We start from the raw sequence: 19,986 nt of genomic DNA, 5'->3' as shown, positions 1-19,986 counted from the left end.
AGGAGGGTGCCCAGCTGTGCCTGAGCTTGGCCATACTTGCTGTGTGTGTGTGTGTGCGTGCCCTCACGTGTGCACCAAGGGGACGTGGGGCCTCCGCCCCCTCCCCTCTCCTGCTAGGACTGCCTCCCAACCTGGCACATGGCTTCTGTGCAAACTCCAGGCCGAACCCTCCTAGGCTCTCTTCTGGGGCACACAGTGGATGGTTGTCAGGTGACCAGGGGGCTTTGTTAGGAAATGAGATGGGACGCGGCCCTGAGGTGGGTGGAGGGAGGGCCCTTCCTGGGTGTGGGGTGGGGAAGAAGAGAGAGCAGACACAAATAGGCCTTCCGCACCCCTCAGGTTTCTCACCAGCTACCCACATGCCCCACCAGGGCCACACGTGTCCTAAGCCTGGGAGGCGTGACAGGGCAGCCAATCCAAACACTGGACATGCATCAGCCCTGCGGCAGGGGTGGGAGTGTTTAATCACTGAGTTCCGAGAGGGGCTGCGAAAGAGGAAATGAGTCAAGAATGGTTGCCACGGCAACCACTCAGTGGAGTCCTGCATCTGTGCTGTCGGGAGAGGCTGTGGGCCGGGCCCAGGGTGCAGAGGCAGCTGGGAGGCAAAGCCCCGGGGCAGTCGCATTCCTGGTGGCTCCTCTGGTCTCAGGTGAGTGAAGCCAGGGAGGGGTGTGATGGGGGCGCAGAGCCCCAGCTTCTCAGCGCCATCTACCTGGACCCGGGCCAGGCCCAGAGGCCTGGGACCATCTGCCCTTTTATCCTGTGAATTCCTGTTTTTGTAACTCAGCAGTGACACGGTGGTGTTTGGCCTCCATGGAAGGGGACTCTGCAGGGACCCCGAGCCTGAGGGTGGAGGGGACACCTGGTGAGCACGGAGAGCTGGGGACCACCCTTGGGGGCGGGCCCTGCCAGCCCCAGTGCTTGACACACCAGCGGGAGGCTCAGGGCTGCTGCTGCCCTGTGTGGAGACGGATTCCTAAGACTCACTTTTAGGCCACAGTTTTCTTCCCTTTACCTCCTCGAGCACTGTGGTTTGGGGTGAGCCGTCAGTTGGCCCAGGAGGGCACCTTGAGCCCCGGTGAGGACAAGGGGAGCCCCTCCCTGCGGCTCCGATGGGCTGTGCCCACCTCCCAACGTCGCAGCACCCTCCCCCATCACTGGCATTTTGGCTTGATCTATTTTTTCAAAAGCATCTGGTGAATCCCGTGTAACACGGTGTGACATGCATGTGAGTGAATGTGCACATGTGAGCTTGCGCAGGAGCGCATGCTGCTCTCAACCTGCGATTTCCTGGGAAAGGCCAGATCTCCTCTGTGGATGGCCCCCCCACCCCCACCCTGTCTGAGGGCATTCAGCTCCCTCCCCAAGGAGCCCGCCTGCTGCCCGTTCCAGCTGCTTCTGAGGGCGGTGGTCCTCCGGGAGCCGGAGGGTCAGCCGTGGAGACGTCTTTGCTGAAGAAAAGGCCGCTGGGGCGCCCCCGAGGCTCCTCCACGGATCGAGCGGCTCTAAGAACCAACACTACTGCCTCCTAGTCCTGGAGGCGGGGAGCCTGAGGCCAAGGTGCGGATGGGGCCGGCTCTCCTGAGGCCTCCCTCCTTGGCGTGTGGCGGGGTCTCTTCTCCCTGTGTCCTCACAAGGTCGTCCCTGTGTGTCTGTGTCCTAATCTCCTCTCAAAGGACACGCGTCAGGGTGGACGAGGGCCCACACCAGTGGCCTCATTTTCACTCAGTCACCTCGGTAAAGGCCCTGTCTCCACAGATAGTCACACTCTGAGGTGCGGGGGCTTCAACATACGGATTTGGGGGACACAACAAAGCCCAGATTGTTAGGGGAAAACATAGACTATTGGGGAAATATTAACCATGCTCTGTTAACCAGGAGTGCCTCGTGTTGGTTAAAGAAAGGACATTCTGATCTGGCTGGGAGTTGTGTACCTTCGGTACCTGGGAGTCAACCTTAGAATGTAGTCCATTCTCATTCCAGAACTGCCTGTTATTATGGGAAGATTAACATGTTGCCCAAACAGTGAGTCCCACCCCAGCCTGCGTAGCCTACCTCCCCATTCCTGTAACCCTTACTTCCCCCTGTAACCCTTGTCCTACCCTATGCACCCAGCTGGCTTATGGGGGCTGCCTACCAGGTTTTGTGGATGGCCTGCTGCTTTCCCATGCTGCTGGCAGCATTGGAATAAACACTCCTGTATGCTTCAGCCCTGTCTCTGCTCATTTGGCTCAAGTAGTGACAGGCAGCGCAGACCCCTTGGTTTTCGGTTACAAGATGATAGGCGTTTTCTGGCGCTCAGGGCCAGGCACTACCTGACCAATGTCTTTGTTTCTGTTTTCCGTTTATCTCGTCCCTGTGTCTGAGGTGCAGCTGTTATGAGCCTGGGTTCCTGGGTGGGAAAACTGAGGCTCAGAGACACAGAGACGTGTCCCAAGACCCCGAGTCCAGAGAGGAGACCAGGTGTGGACGCTGAGTCTTGGCACAGCATGACCCAGACGAGCACCATAACGAGCGGGCAGGGCTGTGGGCGTGGCCCGCTGGCACCCTAGATGCTGTGCTCCATGAGGGCAAGCCTCCTGGCGTCCGAGCACCACGTATTGGTCGAGAATGGGCACAGTCTGAGTGTCGTGTGGCCATGCCTCCTGACCCCGGGAATCAGGCTCTGTGTGGGCCTGCCTCAGCTCCTGGCACCTTCTGTTCCCCATCTCTAGACACCCTCTCCTGCAGTCACATTTGCTGTTCACATGTGTACAAGTGTGCATGCCTGCCACAATGTGGCCATTCCATGTTCCCATCCATGAGCCAAGCCAGGGCTGCAGCACTGAATTCCTCTGACCAGCAGGCGGGAGTCCCCAAGCCGGTGCCCTGCCCTGCCCTGCCCTGCCCTGCCTGCTTTATCAGCTGTGCCCATGCTGACTCAGGCTGTGCCAGGGGCTGGGCTCAAGGCGTCACCCGGGTTGGTCTGCTCAATTGCTACTGGGCTTGTGTCTTCCTGTGGCCACCTGCCTATGGGCACAGGGTGGGGCTGTCTCCTACCTGCTGGCAGCTCTGACGTCCGAGGCAGGTCCAGGGCTGAGACCCGACCCGGTCTGCCTTGGCCAGCTGGCCTTGGGGGCACTGTGGCCTGGTCAGCTCTGGCCCTGGCCCCGCACACCCCTGTCCTGCAGACCCTCGGGCTTTGGTGCACACTAGCCTGACCTGGGTACTCCTGGCCGGCTCGGGCCACCCAGGGAAACTCTGCATATTTGGGGCCCAGCTCACGTTTGTTGGATTTGTTTTGGGGTTCCGTGAGGCCCCTTCCCCTTTGTGAGATGTCCCAAGGTCAGCAGTGGGGCCGGGGACACGCGCCTCCTCGGGGCCCTCTGCCCGAGGCAAGGCCCCCACGCCTCGGGCACAGGAGAAGGGCCGCCCTGCTCCTCCCGGGCTCTGGGAAAGTGAGTTTCAACAAGATGGGGAAGAGGGGCACCTCCGGGAGTTTGCCAAGACGTGTCCGTCACAACCACCTTGAAAAAATGGGGCACCTGGGGAGAGGGTTGGCAGCATTTCGGACAACAGGACCAGCACTGAGAAAGTCAAGAACCCCTACACACCGGAGGAGAAGGTCGACAGCCGGTGCACAACAGGCCCCGTCACGAGGGCATTTTGCAGTCATTTGGCCAATAAGCCCGAGGAAAGATGGCCAGCCTCAGTCCTGTGCAGAGAGCCGTTCCACCACCAGCTTGTGGGTGTTAGGAAACCTGCTGTGGGCCTCTCGTCTGGTGCTGGATGGAGAGCAACAGTTCCCACCAGCAAGAGAGGACGGGACAGAGGATGGGACCGAGCCGGCCGTGCCCGGAAGGCCGACGCTTCTCAGGAGCGGAAGGCTGAGTGGACAGAGCAGCCCGAGGCCACACTCGGGGATCCTTCCCAATGCGCTCCTGGAGGTTGTGCAGCATAAATGTACATGCGACAGAACTCTTAGAGAAGGGAGGGGCTGAGCCCGGCCTGCGTGGCTTAGTGGTTGAGCATCAACCCAGGAACCAAGAGGTCACTGGTTCAATTCCCGGCGGCTACAGAAGGCAGCCAATGGATGATGTTCCCTTCTCACCAAGGTTTCTCTCTCTCTCTGTCTCCCTTCTTCTCTCTCTCCAAAAACTCAATAAAAACATATTTAAAAAAAAAAAAAGATTTTTTTAAAGAAAGAAAAGAGAGAGGCTGAGGAACAGGTCTGGGCAGAGGTTGCCGGGTGGGTGGCTGGGAGTGGAGGAGTCGCTGCTCTGTCCCTGCACTGGTGGGGAGGGGGCACCGTGCTCATGAAAAATTAGTTCACAAAAATAGAAAGTATAGTTACTGTCCACGTAATGGCTTTGCATGAGCAAATGGCAAATGTGTGCCTTGAAACGAGGGCTTGTGCCCCTGATTCCACGGGGAAGGGAGAGAGGGAAGGGGAGGGCGGGAGGGCGGACGGGCCTGCTTAACCCACTTAATAAGACGTGTCCCCCTCACCCCCCAACCCCCAAGCCCTAGGCTGGGCCCGCAGTCCAGCAGGCCTGTCACCCGTGGTGAGATGAGGCCAAGCCACAGGGGCACACGGGGCCCGAAAGTCCCCCGTCTGTCTCCCACCCTCCACCCTGGGGCTCCTGTAGGAAGGCACCCAGCTCTGGCCGGAGCCTGTGCCCTCAGGTAGGTGGCCATGCCTATGTCCTGGGTGCCTCCACAGAGCCAGGCGGATGGCGCTTTAGGCCAGTTAGCCTCTGCCCTAACAGCTGGGCGAAGCTCTCAGGCCCGGGGCCTGTGTTACAGGTGGGAGCTGGAGCGCCTGCTGGCAGCCTGGGGTGTTAGCACCCCCCCCCCTCCCGCTCCCTGCGCTGCCCCCTGGCCCGGCTCCTCGCTGGGCACCAACCTCTGTGATGGGAGTGCGGCCGGGGGCCACGCAGGTTCCGCAAACTCCTCTCTGGAAGTTCTGGGACGGGAGGAGGGAAGGCGCTGGCGGGTAGGTGTGAGGTGAGGGTGGGGGTGGAGGCTGGTTCTTGGGTCCCAGGGGAGGGAGACGCGTCCCTGAGGGCGGTTGGGGGAACAGGTGTGGCAGGGCTGGGGCCTGCCCAGGGTCACAGGCCGCCCGAGCCCTCCCCGAGGCCCCGGCTGCTTGGAAGGCTGTGCCTCCGGCTGTGCTCCCCGCTGGTTCTGGGAACACAGGAAGTGGGGGAGCTCTGCTTCCTGAGGAAGCTTCTCCAGGAAGCACGCCGAGCCCCGGGGACCTGGACGGACGCTGGAGGCCGGCCTGGGCGCCCGGCCCTGCAGAGCGGCCGCAGGGGGCAGGGACAGGGAGCCCGCAGCCTCTGCAGCCGGAGTTCCGGCCCAGGGCAGCCGCCGTCCACACTCCAGGCCCGGACAAGACGGAGCCGCCGGGGACCAGGCTTCCTGGAACTGGCCCAGCGAGGGCCTGGGGCCGTGCCGAGCTTTTAGAAAAGACCAGCTCATGATGGTTTGCTGATCCATTGGTTTCAAAAGGAAGCATCCGATTCAGGCTCCTGCTGGCCTCAGATCGATAGAAGGATGTTTCCTCTCTCAGGAAGAGCTGGGAGGGGTCAGACGGGTCCCCCTCACCCCTTCTCCCTAACCCCCAGCCCCAGGCTGGACCCGCAGCCCAGCAGGCCTGTCACCCGTGGTGAGATGGGCCAAGCCACATCCGTGGCTGCTCAGGCCCGGGGAAGCCGGGCTGTGGTGCAGGTTTCCACCTGCCTGAGGCTTAGGCGGGAGAGAACTGGACACAGATGGAGGTTGGGGGCAGCGGGAGGACTCGGTGCAGGTTACACAGAGAGGCAGGCAGGTGAAGCTGGGTGGGGGAGGGGAGGGGTGCCCAGGAGTGTAGGGCCTGCTCCGCCTGGCTTTTCTGATGCAAGTGGCAGCCCTGCCCTGCCCCTGTCCTACCTCTGCCTCTCAGTGGTGGTGCAGCTGTGTGGGGACCTGGGACTTTGCCTCTCCATGAAACAGCCCCCCTTCTAACACACCCCCCCCCAGCTGCCTCAGCCCCTCTCACTCTCTCCCATCCTGTCCCTGCCAGCGCCTGTGGAGCCCTGGTGGGCACTGGGGGGTGGGGGTGGGGTGGGACATGGCAGATTCGGAAAGGAAGAGAGATAACCAGTGGAGGAGTCACTAGATAAGATGCTGCCACCGGTGAAAGCCATGGACAGGGCAGCCAGCAAGAGCGGGACAGCGCCAGCCAGCTGAGACACAGGGGCACCGCCAGTGCGAAGGCCCCGAGGTGGGCAGGAGCCCAGTGCGTAGAGACAGACCGGAGAGGCCAGCAGGGCTGGAAGGGGCTGGCATGCGCCCAGGCTGCTCGCTGCCGCATCTCTCAGTCGGCAGGGCCGTGCGGGGCAGGCGGACCTCACCCAGGGAAGCGTGGCGGTGGTGACCCAGAGTGCGGTTTGTGGCAGGTGGACGTGGCTGTTCGGGGCTGGAAAATGGTCCTGCAAACCCAGACCTGCCTGCCTCCCTCCCTCCCGGCCTCCCGGGTGGGGCAGAGTGGCCCCCTCTGCCCTCCAGGGGCCGGGAGCGCTGGCGGGAGTTAAAAATGGACCCTGTCACCACAGGGACCAGAGCAAGTGCCCCTGAGGCAGCCCTGGTCGGGCCTTGGCCTTTTAAGGGCATTTCTGGGCCAGCACCTCCAGGCCGCCCTGCACAGGCTGAAATGCGATCTGGCCGAGCCCGCCTCTCCCCAGCAGGAAGCTCTTCCCTCCGCCGCCCACAGGGCCGTCCAGGCCCGCTCCGCCTCGGTCTGCGGGGAGGACACACCGGACGTGACCCCGAACTGCCGCCGGGAAGCTCCTGGGGGAGTGAGGGCGCCGCCCGAACCCTGAGGGCGTGTGGCCACCTTGGGGCCCTTGGGCAGAGTGCTGTCCCTCATTAGGTTCAGGACGCCCCGCCCCCCCCCCCCTGGCCTGGGTTTGGGCTACGTCAAAGCCAGCAGTGCTTGTCCCTGCAGGGGTCCCTAAGGCAGGAGGGAGGGTTTGGGGGACCCACCCAGAGCCTGTGTCACGTTTGTGTGGGCAGGGCCCGGGTGGGGAGAGTGAAGGAAGGACTCGGGAAGCCTGGAAAAGCATTCTCTCCGTGTGCTCAGCCCCCATCCCCTAGGTAGGGGTGTCGAACTCAATCAGAGAAGGGGCCAAAATCTAAAATCCAGCCTAAATCGCGGGCCAAATGGTTTACTGAACAGTCATAAACTGTCATTGTGATGGAAACGCAGCGGAGTGCAGTGATGACAGCGCAGTGCGGGCCACATTGCAAGGCCTGGCGGGACGGATTTGGCCCGCGGGCCTTGTGTTTGACACATGTGCCCTAGGGTGTCCCTTAGCCAGCCCCCCCCCACCCCCGGAGTCGGGTTCGTAGCTGGGCTCTGCATGCTGGGACACGGGACACTCAAGGCCGGCTGCTCAGCTACCTGGACAGACACCTTTGTACCAGGTAAGGCTGTGGTCGGCAAATTGCGGCTGGCGAGCCATATGTGGCTCTTTGGCTCCTTAAGTATGGCTCTTCCACAAAATACCATGGCCTGGGCGAATCTATTTTGAAGAAGTGGCGTTAGAAGAAGTTTAAGTGGTTTGTGTGCCTGGGAGCGCTGAGGTCTAGCTCCAGGCTGTTTCACTCTCACCGACCAACGCCCGTTCTGTGGCCTCCGGGCAGCGGGAGGGCCGCCCTGCGGAGCCCTCTGAACCCCACAGAACAAGCCAGCTGCCACCGGGAGAGGCTGGGCTTGTGTCCCTCCCACCAGAGGGGGCAGGGCCTGGCAATGGGGCCTGGCCACCTGTGCGGAGCCATCGGCGTGAGTGGCCCAGGTGCACAGACAGAACCCGTGGTGCCCGTGGGGATTCCTGGCGGCCCTGGCTTCAGCTGCAAGGGTCTCCGTTCCTCAGTGGCTCATAGCGGTGATGGAGTGAAGCCGAGGCGGGCTCTGCCCGGGGCCCCAGCACAGCCTGCTGGGCCCGGTGCCCTCCCCCCGCTCCGAGGCCCTGGCTGCTGCCGTGCCCACACGGGCACACGTCACGTGGGGGAGGCTCAGGGCCTGTGTTCCAGCAGCTTCCGCACACTCGGTGCCGTTGGAGCGGCTGTTCTCTGACCACAGAGCTGCCTGTCTGCAGGTGACTCATGGGCAGCTGCCCCCACCCCGTCCTGTCAGGGCCCCTTCCTCCCCGGAGCCGCTCAGCTGCTCCCGGCCTCTGGGCTTCGTGACTGTCACCAACGTCCTCCCTCTGCCGTGTGCTCTCATTGCGGAGGCCCCTCACCAGGAAAAGGCAGCTCCTGGCCTCTCTCTCCCATCCCTGGTGTCTGGTCGGAGCCTGCAGGGGGCCCCGGCCTGGGTGGAGGCACCCCGGGCCCAGCCACATCCTTCTCCAGGAAGTGTCCTGGCCCTGCCGAGCCCCAGATGCCAGTTTAACAGAGGAGATGGAGCCGCCATGCCTGGAACTTCCTCAGGTCTCAGGGCCACCAGGGTGGGGAGCGGTGCAGCCCCTCTCCCTTACCCCCCAAATCCCACCAGACCTCCACCTCACCCCCCACTGTACACTCTGGCCCCAGAGCTGTGAATCTGTAAGCACTGCACACACACTGCACATGCACATGCATGTACCATGTGCACACACTCAGGCTGTGTCCTCCATGTGCACAGCCTGAGTGTGTGCACCATGCACTTACCTGCTCAGACGTGTGTGTGTGTGCATGAATCGTGTCTGCATATGTGGGCAAGGGGATTGTGGCCGCAGGTTCTGCGGCAGTGAGCGGTGGCACGGGACCGAAGGACCGTCCGTGCTGTCACAGTCAGCCCCCTGGTGCAGCCAGAGGCCGGAAGAGCACCGAGCCTTGCTGGACTCTCCCTCGCTGTGGCTGTGTCCCCGGGCCCAGCTCCCAGTGTCCGACCTCCGGCCGCCTCCGCTGGCACCTCGCTGACCCTCCACCGCCCTGGGCTCCCAGCACCTGCCCTGTGCTCCTCCCCGCCTCTCTCCTCAGTTTTGTTTTGAGTTTGAAAAGTCAGAAAAGCACAGCGAAGATGGCAGCAGCTCCCCACATGCCCACCACCGGAGTGTGCAGTGTCCACACTTGCCACATTGCACCCAGGGTTCCTCGGCTCTGAGCTCAGCCTCCGTTCGGGCCTTGAGGCTGTGGGCGGGCCAGCGGGACCCTGGCTGCAGTGCGGGGAGAGCGCCCCCAAGGCGTTGGGCAAAGGGGTGGGAATTCCCGTTACAGCAGGAGCCGCTTCAGTGGGAGGGCCATGTCCTGACCCTGACCCTGGCCCTGACCCAGTCTGACCATCACTGTACACAAGGGTCGGCACCACTGCCCGCTGAACGCACAGCTGGTAACCCGGGTGGGCCTTGGGCAGGTCCATGACTGACTGGGCTGGGTGTGTGCAAGTCAGTGCGAGAGTGTGTGCAGATGCTGTGATGTGTGTGTGGCGTGGGTGCTGGGTGGCATGTGGTGTGTGATGTGTGGTGTGTGTGGGTGTGCACTGTGTGATGTATATGAGTGTGTGGTGTATGTGTGTGAGTGTGTGTATGTGGTGTGTAAAGTGAATGTAGTGTATGTGGTCAGTGGTGTGTGTGGTGTATGTTTGTGGTACATGTGTGGCATGTGTGTGGGGGGGGTGTGTAAATGGTGATGTACGTGTTGGGCATATGCGTGTGTGGTATGTGATGTATGTGGTCTGTGTATTGCATGGTTTGGTGTGTAATGCGTGCTGTGTGTGGTATGTGTGTGATTATGTGTGGTATATGTGTGGTATACAATGAGTGGTATATGTGGTATGTGGTGTATGTGTGAGTGTGTGTGGTGTACAATGCGTGTGGTATGTGGTGTGTGTGTGGTGTGTGTGGTATACAATGCGTGGTGTGTGTGGTATGTGGTGTGTGTGAGCGTGTGTGGTGTACACTGTGTGGTGTATGTGGTGTGTGAGTGTTAGCATGGACGCATGCTCAGCAGGGTGGAAGCAGGAGGCTGGCTGTGAATGGCGTGGTTGGGTGAGCAGGTGGTTGATGTGATAAATTCCTCATGACTGACCTCTGACGAAGCAGGGGACATGCCTGCAGCTGGCCCAGCCCGAGAGGCACCAAGGAGAGCCAGTTTGGCTGAAATTGCACTTCTCTTCTTGGTTCCGCATTCCTAACAAACTCGGGAAGGCGGGAGGCCAGCTTGGGACGCTCCGTGGTGAGGCGGCCCAGTCTCCTGCGGCCCCCAGAGGCTGAGACAGCGCCTGGGGAGGCCCCGGCCCCTGGGCGGGCGGAGGCCCCGGCCGGAAGGAAGGCCACAGGCATCTCACGCCAGCACATTCCTGCGGCTCAGTGGGCAGGAGGGAGGTCCCTGTCTGGTGAGGAGGCTGGGCCACCTGTGCCCGCGGGCTGGCCCTGCGTCAGTCCTGGCTGTGGCATCTGTCTCGCCTCCCTGACCTGGCCGTGCCCAGAGCTGCCCTCGGGCTCTGCGGACAGCATACCCACAGGGTGAGCACACGGCCACCAAGAACGTCTGGTGGTTAGGTGGCAGCCTCCTCTGGGCTGGCGGCCGGCCCTCCAGGCCCCTGTGGGCAGCCGGCCCTCCAGGGCCCCATGGGCAGCTGGCCCTCCAGGCCCCTGTGGGCAACTGGCCCTCCAGGCCCCTGTGGGCAGCCGGCCATTTGTCCCAAGTCTCTTTTTGGGTCCTTTTTGAGGAGGGGGCCTGCCCTGCCCACTCCTCCAGCTGGAGCTAAGAAGACTGGGTCACCCACGGCCCTCTCTCCCCCTCAGAGGGCTTGTCTCCCAGTCCAGGAGCCGCCTAGTGCTCCCCACCTGCGGCCAGTGCTTGTGATCATGCGCCCCCCCCCCCCCCCCCGCCTCCAACCCCAGTACAGAATGTTGCACACCTCAGCAATGCATGCTTTTTCTTTAAATTATGGATGTGAGGTGGGGTGTTAAAACCAGCATTTGCATTTTAGCGACAATCCTCTGAACCAAAAGGAAAACACACCTATCACCACAGCGCCTGCTCAGCTGCGCGGGACCCTCTCAGCCTGTTTTACAGGAGAGGACACCGTGGCCGAGGCTGAGCAGCTCGCCCCACACCGCACCCTGAGCGTGGGCCTGGGCCCCACCTGTGGAGGCCACGCCGGGGACGTGGGGGCACACTCACTGCCTGCCAGCGCTGCCTGTGTGCCACTTCCTGGTGCCGACCCCCTCAAAGAGGCCGGGCCACGGGGCATGGCCAGGGCGTCTTTGGAGACCTGGGGATCTGGGGCATCGTGGCAGGCCTCCCGCTGGGTGGAATCCATGGGCACGGGCTCCATTGTTCTCCGGCCAGGGCTGCAGGGGACAGCGAGTGCCCCTCTTGGGGGGTCACTTAGCTCCCCCATGAGATGCCCTTGGGCTTCAGAGCCGCTGGACACCTCTGGGCGCCCCCAACAAGCAGACGGCCATGTTTCTCTGCGTGCGGTTGGAGATGGCGAGGAGCAGAGCCTTCCCAGGGAGGAGGCAGGCTCCCGGGCCCCGGGGGAGGGGCCGCCATGGGACGGCATCCATGCCATGGGCTCTCACGGGGAGGAGGGTTGATGGATGATGTCACACTCTGGCCACTCTCAGTGAGGAGCGCCCCTCTCAGCCTCTGTGTGCACAGAAGCCCCAACATGGGAACACAGTGTGGCCTCCAGAGTATAGGGTGCAGGGTCCACCCGCACAGTAGCAGCAAGCATGCACACGGTCGGACCAGACAGCCAGGAGTATGTTGTGCACAGAAGGAACAAGTATATGACCCAGGAGGGGCAGATGCACAGTGGGAGCTCGCACACAGCAGGGCATGTACACAGTGGCAGCTGGCACACAGTAGGAGCTTGCCTGACGCCTGGGCTTTATGCAATGGCAATGCCTGAGAGGGAATCTAGTAACAAGCTGATTTTTGTCCCCTGAGTGTCTCCCGTGGCAGCTGGTCTGGACCCTGACCCAGAAGAGGCTTTGGGGGAAGTGGATGCTCTGGAGTAGGGAGATGGGGAGGATTAAGGTCCACCCTCTTTCAATCCCTATCTGTGTAGATTTTCTCTTTAATCTATTTTTATTGATTTCAGGGAGGAAGGTAGAAGGAAAGAGAAGTAGAAACATCAGGGATGTGAGAGAATCATTGATCGGCTGCCTCCTGCACGCCCCACATGGGATTGAGCCCCCCACCCAGGCCTGTGCCCTGACCGGGAATTGAACTGTGGCCTCCTGGTTCATAGGTCCACCCTCAACCACCGAACCACGCCGGCCGGGCCCCGTCTGGTGGATTTTCAGTGCCCGGGCCTGGCAAACGCTCCAAGGGCTCACACGGGCTCTTGGAATGTGAGGTGGACGGAGGGGTGCCCTGGGCAGCGGGGGGCACGGGGAGGGTGCAATGAGAGGAAGGCTGGCTGCTTCAGGTAACTCGATATTACAAAGGAAGGAGGGGAGGGGCTGCAGGACAGGGCAGCCGGGAGGGAGGGGCTGGGGAGGAGCAGGAGCTGGCGGCCCTGTGTCTCCGTCAGCAGGGAGGGGAGGCGGAAGGGGAGCTGCTCCGGGGCTCGGGCGCAGGCCTCTGTGTGTCTTTGAGGCCATTTCTTCCCAAAACCAGGCCGGTGCCCCCAGCAGCCAGCGGGGAATGGACCAGGTGTGACGGCGTGCAGACAGAGGGCACCTGAGCGTTCCTGAGCCCCGCAGACACGGGGCTGTGTGAATTCATCCACTCCTGAGAGGGGGAACTGAGGCACAGAGAGGGGGAGGACTAGCCTGAGGCCACGCAGCTAGCAGAGGGGGAGCAGCTGGGTTCCACCGGCTCGGGGCCTCTGGTTGCTTTTGCGTCTCCGGGTTTAGATTGGTTCCCTGAAGTCGTTTGCACAGAACCAGGTGGACCCTGGTGCTCTGGAGGCAAATAACTGAGAATGTCTCCAAAGGTTTGTCTTTCTGGCTGCTTTCCGGCAGCTATGCATCAGTCGAGCTTAACTATCTTTTCTTTTGAATGTGCCCTTGACCCTGGCTAAGGTGTTTGGCCGGGATGTCCAGCCCCTGCCCCTCCTGGCAAACAGCGGCAGCCAGCTGCCCGGACCATTTCCGAAATATGTGTTTCAAGTCTGGATAAGAGGGTCCTTTAAGAGAATCGATGTTCATCACACGGATCCATCAGAGTCCTGCTGTGAAATGGCTTCCGGAGGATTGATTTCCCATATTGCGATCCTGACTGACTCCCAGAACGCCCCGGAGTGCTTGTGTGGGTCTGTGCCGATGCCAGAGGGAAGCAAGGTCTGCGGGGTCCCATTGTGGGCCCAGGAAGCGCCCACCGAGACCCGCGGGGGTCAGGGGTCATGGGCATGGGGCCGATGGGTATGGGAGGGCTGCCCACACTGTGGCAGGGTCCGGGCTGGTTCACCACCCCAGCCCTGGGCGTGGCCACACCTGCCCTGGGCCTGCACCTGCCTCACGCCTAGAGCTTGGGTCTGCGGCCCAGCCTCCTTCCACACCGACCGGCCTGGGGAGGATACCCGCCTCCCCCCGCTTTGTTCACGTCCACACTTAAGGGAGGCTGAGGTTGGAATGCCGGACATCCAGGCGGACTGAGCCCTGAGGCCTAGCCATCCCGTCTCTGTTTGCCATGGGAGGACCCGGAGACTCTGGTCCAGCGGGACACCCCGGACGACGGTGTGACGGGCAGGGCTGGGGGCATGCAGGCATCGCCCTGGGGCGACGCTGGCGCCTCCTCTCAGCCAGTGGAGGGCACGGTGAGCAGGTGGGGGTCGGGCCAACGTGCAGAGGGAGGGCAGCATTCCCTGCAGCGGGCAGGGTGAGGGGCCAGGAGAGCAGAGTGATACACGTATGATGCGTGCAGGGTGGGTGGGAGTCCTCCCCAGCACTCCCGCTCCCTCCACAGAGCGCTGGCGCCCCAGGCAGCCTCCCAGGTGGGGCCCAGGCCGCCCAGACCTGAGGCATCGGGGCCTCCCTCCCCAGGAATGTGGGCGGCCCTCCCTCCGCAGGCCGGGGCCCATCCTGGGGAGGAGCCTGCACAGGGGCGGCCCCGGCTCAGAGGCTGAAGCTGTGTCACTCCTCTCATCAGGGCTGGGACAGTGCAGGCCGACCCTGGAGGGGTGACTGGTGAGGTCACACCGCTGGCCCTGTGCGCAGACATGCCGGCTGTCTGATGACCACCTCTGTCTGCAATGGCCCTCCAGCCCCGCTCTGGGCCCTGGGCCCTGCAGGTGATGCAGGCCCAAGCTCGCGGGAGGCTGGTGTGGACTTGGGCCGAGAGCCAGCTCCCCTGCCCTGCCTTGTGGCCCAGGGCAGGGAAGGGACCTGGGCCTTGGGCTCAGCCAGAGCTTGTGGCCGGGGCCTCGGAGTGTGACTAATGTCCTCAGAGGTCCCCTCGGGCTTGACCCTCGAGTTGGAGGGAAAGGCCCCGGGGTCAGGGGTCTCCTCGCCTGGGAAGTGGGAGAGACGCCAGAACCTGGTCTGGGCGCCGAGAGAGCGCTTTATATCTTTGGACAACTAAAGAAACAATTTTTGTTCCCAAGACCCAAAAGCCATGCTATCATGGAATTGGAGAGTCCAATGAATTGAAAATAGTACAATAATTCACTACACAGAGGAATGGACTGAGAGCTGGCAAGAAACCCACAGCATTATAGGATCTTGTTCCCTGTCTTCCAGGAGGAATTATCCTCAAAGATCTGCCCAGTTTGGGGGAAAGTCTAGTGTGATCTTATATGGTTCCTCATTCTTTGTGTTTTAGATGAGTGAGTGGTGCTGGGCTCACAGGCATCACCAGGTGAGGGAGGCGACCGCGCTGGCCCTGAGCAGCAGACGGGGCGGACTCTCCACATAGAGTCACAGGCCTGCCTGGTCCAGCACAACCCTCCCCCAGGTCCAGAAACCTCACCAGGTTGCCATGGCCACCTCCCTAACCCCTGACCCCTGACCCCTGGCCCCTGACCCCTGACCCCTTTGTGCTTTCTCCCTCCTGCCTTCCCTCTCCCCCTTCCTTGCTCTGCTGTGGCATCTCCACCCTGCATGTGGCTCTCTCGGGGTGCGCCAGGCCTGCACTCTGACCCATGCTCCTTCCCCTGTCTCAGGGCTGGAACTCTCGGACTCTCCTCTCAGCTCAGCCCCCGCCCGCCTCTGTGAACACAGCTCAGGAGAGTGGGGCGGGCTGTGTCCATTGTTTGGACTTAATGAACAATGGCATTTTTTGGGATTGGCAACGACGAAAACATTTTGTAACTGTCTCTCAGACGATACGCGTCGTACTGCGAGCTAGTAAGCTAGTTAAACAAGTGATGTCATTGCAAATCAGCTATCCAGATAATTTAGGTAAGTAATTTATTTATTTATTTCATAAAAATAAATTTTATTGAATTTAGCAGATAGTACTCATATTATTTATATTTTATAGTGGCAGCAAAAAGTCTAGCGCTGGCATTGAAACTGACACGACTATACATAATTTTTATTTATTTATTATATTTGTAAGTTGTACTTGTGTTGAAATTTTTAAAAAAATACATTACAGTACTATTTTTGCATTCCATGAAAATTTTTGTTGCTCCATATAGACTGAATTTTTAATCAAGACCCCCCTCTCTGACTCCCCCATCAGTGGTGTCCCACTTTACCAATGTTAAAATCTGGTCACCTTATCCTGGTGAGCACAGGTGAGCTCAGAGCCCGGAGCAGCCGTGGGCGGGCGTTCATCGGGTCACAGAGGCTTCCCGGAGGCACAGAGCGAGCGCCTGCTCCGTCAGGCCTTTCAGGGACGAGGCTGGGGGAGGAGGACGTCTCCTGTCCCTGGACAGACACATGGGAAGCCCGTCGGCTGCAGGACCAGCGTGTCTCCGGACTTCCCGCCGAGCTCAGCTGTGTCTGCTGCCGCCGGTCCGAGGGCGGGTGTCCTTAGACGCCGAGAGAAGCGTGGCTCCATGTGGCTGAAGCCGGCTCCAGGTTAGGACGCAGGACCAGAGGAGATGAGGGCTGCCAAGAATAATAATAATAATAGTAATAGTAATAATAATAATAATAATAATAATGCGACAACAGACTGTGTTGCTCTGTGTCAGTGGTTGGCAAACTCATTCGTCAACAGAGCCAAATATCAACAGTGCAACGATTGAAATTTCTTTTGAGAGCCGAAAACCGGCTTCTGTGCATGGGCCGCGAAGTTTCAATCGCACTGTACGTGTGCACCTGCACGCGGTATTTTGTGGAAGAGCCACACTCAAGGGGCCAAAGAGCCGCATGTGGCTCGAGAGCGCAGTTTGCAGCCCACGGCTCTGTGAATGAGCCTGCCTGCCTCTACCCGGGAGCAGGGGCCCTCCCCGTGCAGGGCCTGCGGGCCCGGAGGAGGGGCAGCAGCCTTTGTCCTGGTCCTCCCCCTGGGCGGGCCCAGGTGCCCCTCACACTGCAGGAGTGAAGTCAGCGCTCCCCTGGACAGAGCCAGCCCCGCAGGCCGGGACCCGGCGTCCTCAGGCCAAAGGGACTCCACGTGCTGACAGGTGACTGCGATGGTGTACCTGCCGGAGCCTTTCCTCCTCAGAGCAGTCTCCCGTCGTGGGGATATGAGGTCCAGCCCAAGTGCTTTGAAGAGGGCATGTTTTGGGGAGGACCCTGATCTGGCGTCCGGGGACGTTTCTGCCCTTGTATGTGCCTGCGTATTCGGGAGCCCCGAGGGGGCCAGAGGAGCAGGAGCTGCTGGCAGCACGGAGGGGCCGAGGCGGGGTCCCTCCTTCCTGCTGGCGTCCACTCCACCCCCCACCCCCCCACTCCCGTCACCCGTGGTTTCCCTGCTGGCTGTCTGGGACGGGGCCTGTGGACGACCTTCTCCCCGGGCTCAGGGGTCCATCTAGATAATGACACTTCCTGCCGGTTAATCTCCGCCGAAATGAAGTCAGTTCCCGCCGACTTGGCCGGAGGGCTGCAGAAGTTTTCCTTTTGGGGAATAGGAAAGAAGGCGGCCGCTGTAGCCGCCAGGAAAGGGGAAGCCCTGGCTTCCGGGCGCAGCCCAGGAGGGGACGCCGCGGCTCCCGCACACAGCCGAGGACACACGTCCGAGTGCGGGTCCTCACCCCCGGGGGAAGCGAGTCATCCAGGGCTTCCCGCCCCCAGCGCCGATGTCCTGGCCTCAAAGAACAGGCTGGACCTCAGGCCAGTGCTCTCCTCGGGCCACTGGCCCCGACAACGGGCCCCCACCACTGCCCAGCCGCGCCCAGGTGCTCTGCAAGCCTGCTGCTGGGCAGCCCTGCAGTGGCCTTGGCCGTGGCCTCCTGTCTGACGCCTCATTCGAGTCACACAGGCTGTGGGGCCTAGAAGCCCTTAGTCCCCCTTGCCCGGCGTGGCTCTTGGGGCAGGTCTGACCGTGGAGACTGTGGGCCCCAAGCCCCCCTGCCCGGCCAACATCATGTTCTGGGGGGAGCCTGGGGCGGAGGCAGGGAGGAGTGGGGGAATCCCTCCTCTCACTGCTCCAGTCCCTGTTGCCTCTCTCTGTTGCTGGAGCAGCCTGGCCCTGGCCTTGGGTGCTGGTCACACCCTCTCCTCCTCCTCTCCCTCCAGCATGGGGCAGAGCCATCTCCTCTCCCTCCAGCCTGGCACCCCGGGTCCTGTCCAGGCTGCTGGCATGTATGGCGAACCCGGTGCTGCCTGGAGTCTCCCTCTGGCCCCAGGAGCTGGACGTGCCTGGAGGTGGACGATCCAGAGCCCTGGACAAGAAGGCTGTATCTGGGGACAAGCGGCCAGCTTCCCCTCCTCAAGGTGGGGTGTGGCCCAGGCCTGAGGGATATCTACTGTCTCCCCGAGGCCCCCAGTGCTGTCTCGGCTTCTGCCCTCCCCAACCCCCTCCTGGGGTGCCAGGGGTCCCCTCCCACACCAACTGTCCTGGAATCTGAGATTCACCCAAGGAAGCCTCCTGCTCTCGCTTCTCCGCAGTCCCCTCACCCCTTCTCTCTTTCTGGGGCCCCAAAGCATCGCTCTCCAGGGCAGAGGGCGGGGCGGGCCTCCCGCTGACTGTGGCGTGGCAGGCAGGGGGCAGAAGGCAGAGCTGGAGGAGGGGTACCTCAGGAGGCATGAGCAGGCTGGGCGCTCACTGCACCGACCCATCCCGTGTTGGAGACCTTGGCCAGTGCCCTAGATGGCTGGTGTGCCCCCCTAGGCCCAGGACAATGGAGCCCGCCAGTTACATAAAGCCTCCTTACATAACCGGGGTGAAGACACAAGAAGAGCCAGGCAAGTCAAAACAACGGCAGCCGGGTGGGAAGGCCCCGCGGACAAACACCGGGAGTGGTGAGTAACCGCTCGCTCGGAAAGCCCCAGCCTGGGGCAGGAAAGGGACGCTGGGTGGGGCCGCCTGGAAGAGAAAGTGGTTGGACTGAGAGACACAGAGGCCACGGCGGCTCCCAGGGCCAGGCCGGGCACAGCCATGCGGCGCCGCTGGCCTGAGGGTTCCAAGCCACCAGGTTCCAAGTCCCCCCCCCCGCTCCCCAGCCCTGCTCCCCTCGCCCAGCAGCCCGCCGGCCCGGGTGGCCCTCCTCACACTGCTCCCAGGCCACACACGCATGGGGTGCCTCTCCCCGCTGGGCTGCTCATCTCCTCTTTTAGGGGCCCAGGTCCTGCCCGCCCGTCCTGTCCTCCTCCAACAGGGACGCCTGTCTCACACCCCGACTCCCGCGTTTGCGATTGTTCTTGTCTTTACAGATCTTTGTTCTTCATACCCTTTGGTTTAGCTCTCACTTCGTACACCGGACTTCACGTGTGTGTTCACAGACACACAGGTGCGGCAGATCCCTCCCCGGAGAGGGTGGTGATGGGAATCGGAAGTCGCGTTTAACTTCTTCCGTAAGCAGGACCCTCAGACAAGTGCACCAGAAAGCCAGTCCGATGGGCTCACCTAGCCAGTCCGACAGGCTCTCTCGGCCGGCCGCTGGCCTCTGGCTGTCTGGCCAGGAGCTGGGGACATTCAGATTGTTGTTGAGTGAGTCCTTCAGGAGTCACACCACTGCTCGTTGCCATCCCCTACGTAAGGGCTGGATGGGTGTGGGAGTCCCTGCCGTCAGAGTTTGCTACCAAAACTTCCCCTGCCTGAGCTCAGGAACCGAATGGACTGAGATGCAGAGGATACCGGCCTTCCGCATGCACATGGCGGCCTGTGGCGGGGCCAGCACACGTGGTCCTGCGCCTCCACAGCAGCCCCTCTGTCCTGACGGCGGTCCAGAGTGAGCCAGCTCACTGCCATCACTGCTTCCAGGGCAGTGCCCACACCGGAGGACGCGGACTTCGACGTGAATTCTGGGTCTGGCATCTCATTCTCTATGCATCCCTTTTCTCACCTGTAAAATTACAAAAATTATATCTATTTCTTAGGGTTCTTCTGCAGAATAAAAATCATAGATGTGGAGTGACCGGTCTCCACAGTGGGCCCTTGATGAATGACAGGGATCATTGCTGTTTCCATCCATATTGGTAATCAACTCCTCCACGCCCGGGTGTCTCGCTGCAGGCCTGGCCCCTGCCCCTTGTCTGTGCTGGCCCCTCACTTTACACCTACGCTGTGGGACCTTGCAATAATCCAGGATGAGCTCAACAAGATCCTAGTTCAGTCACCTCGGCAAAGACCCTGCTTCCAGATAAGGTCACAGCACAGGTTCTGGGACCAGGACATGAACGTATATTTGGGAGCCATCATTCAGGCCACTCCAATTGCCCCGGGAAGGTCCCCTCATCATTCAGCTCTGCTGTGAGTACAGAGCGGCCGGAGGGGCCCCGGCTCAGGCAGAACCCCACCCCCTACCCCCACCCCCACCCCCACCACTTTGAGCTCCTTCCTCCACCCCAACTCCCTCCCTCTCGGCTCCCTCCCAGGCCACCTCTGCAGCTTATCTGGGAGAGTCTCCATGGCGTTCCCCCTTGGCATGCAGAACCTCATCTCATCCCCCACCTCCCTGGCCCTGGTACCGGGGTGGGAGAGCAGGGGGAACCTACGCCAGCTGTGAACCTAAGAGGCAGTGAC

General features: G+C 61.5%; 1 long non-coding RNA gene across 2 annotated transcripts; it reads left to right on the top strand.

Annotated features, from left to right (window-relative positions):
* The first annotated feature begins 282 nt into the window (after positions 1-282).
* LOC123652812 lies at positions 283-19,374 on the top strand. Of its 2 annotated transcripts, none has more exons than XR_006742305.1 (3): positions 283-649; positions 17,569-18,263; positions 18,675-19,374. It is a non-coding gene; the product is annotated as an uncharacterized LOC123652812 (long non-coding RNA). The 2 variants fall into 2 exon arrangements; XR_006742306.1 differs by having other exon boundaries at positions 284-649; positions 18,704-19,374.
* Positions 19,375-19,986: the final 612 nt, after the last annotated feature.

This window comes from Pipistrellus kuhlii, unplaced genomic scaffold (genome assembly GCF_014108245.1).
Source record: "Pipistrellus kuhlii isolate mPipKuh1 unplaced genomic scaffold, mPipKuh1.p scaffold_m20_p_2, whole genome shotgun sequence".
NCBI lineage: Eukaryota > Metazoa > Chordata > Mammalia > Chiroptera > Vespertilionidae > Pipistrellus > Pipistrellus kuhlii.
Note: the sequence above shows the minus strand (reverse complement) of the source record. Positions and strands in the feature narration are given on the sequence as shown.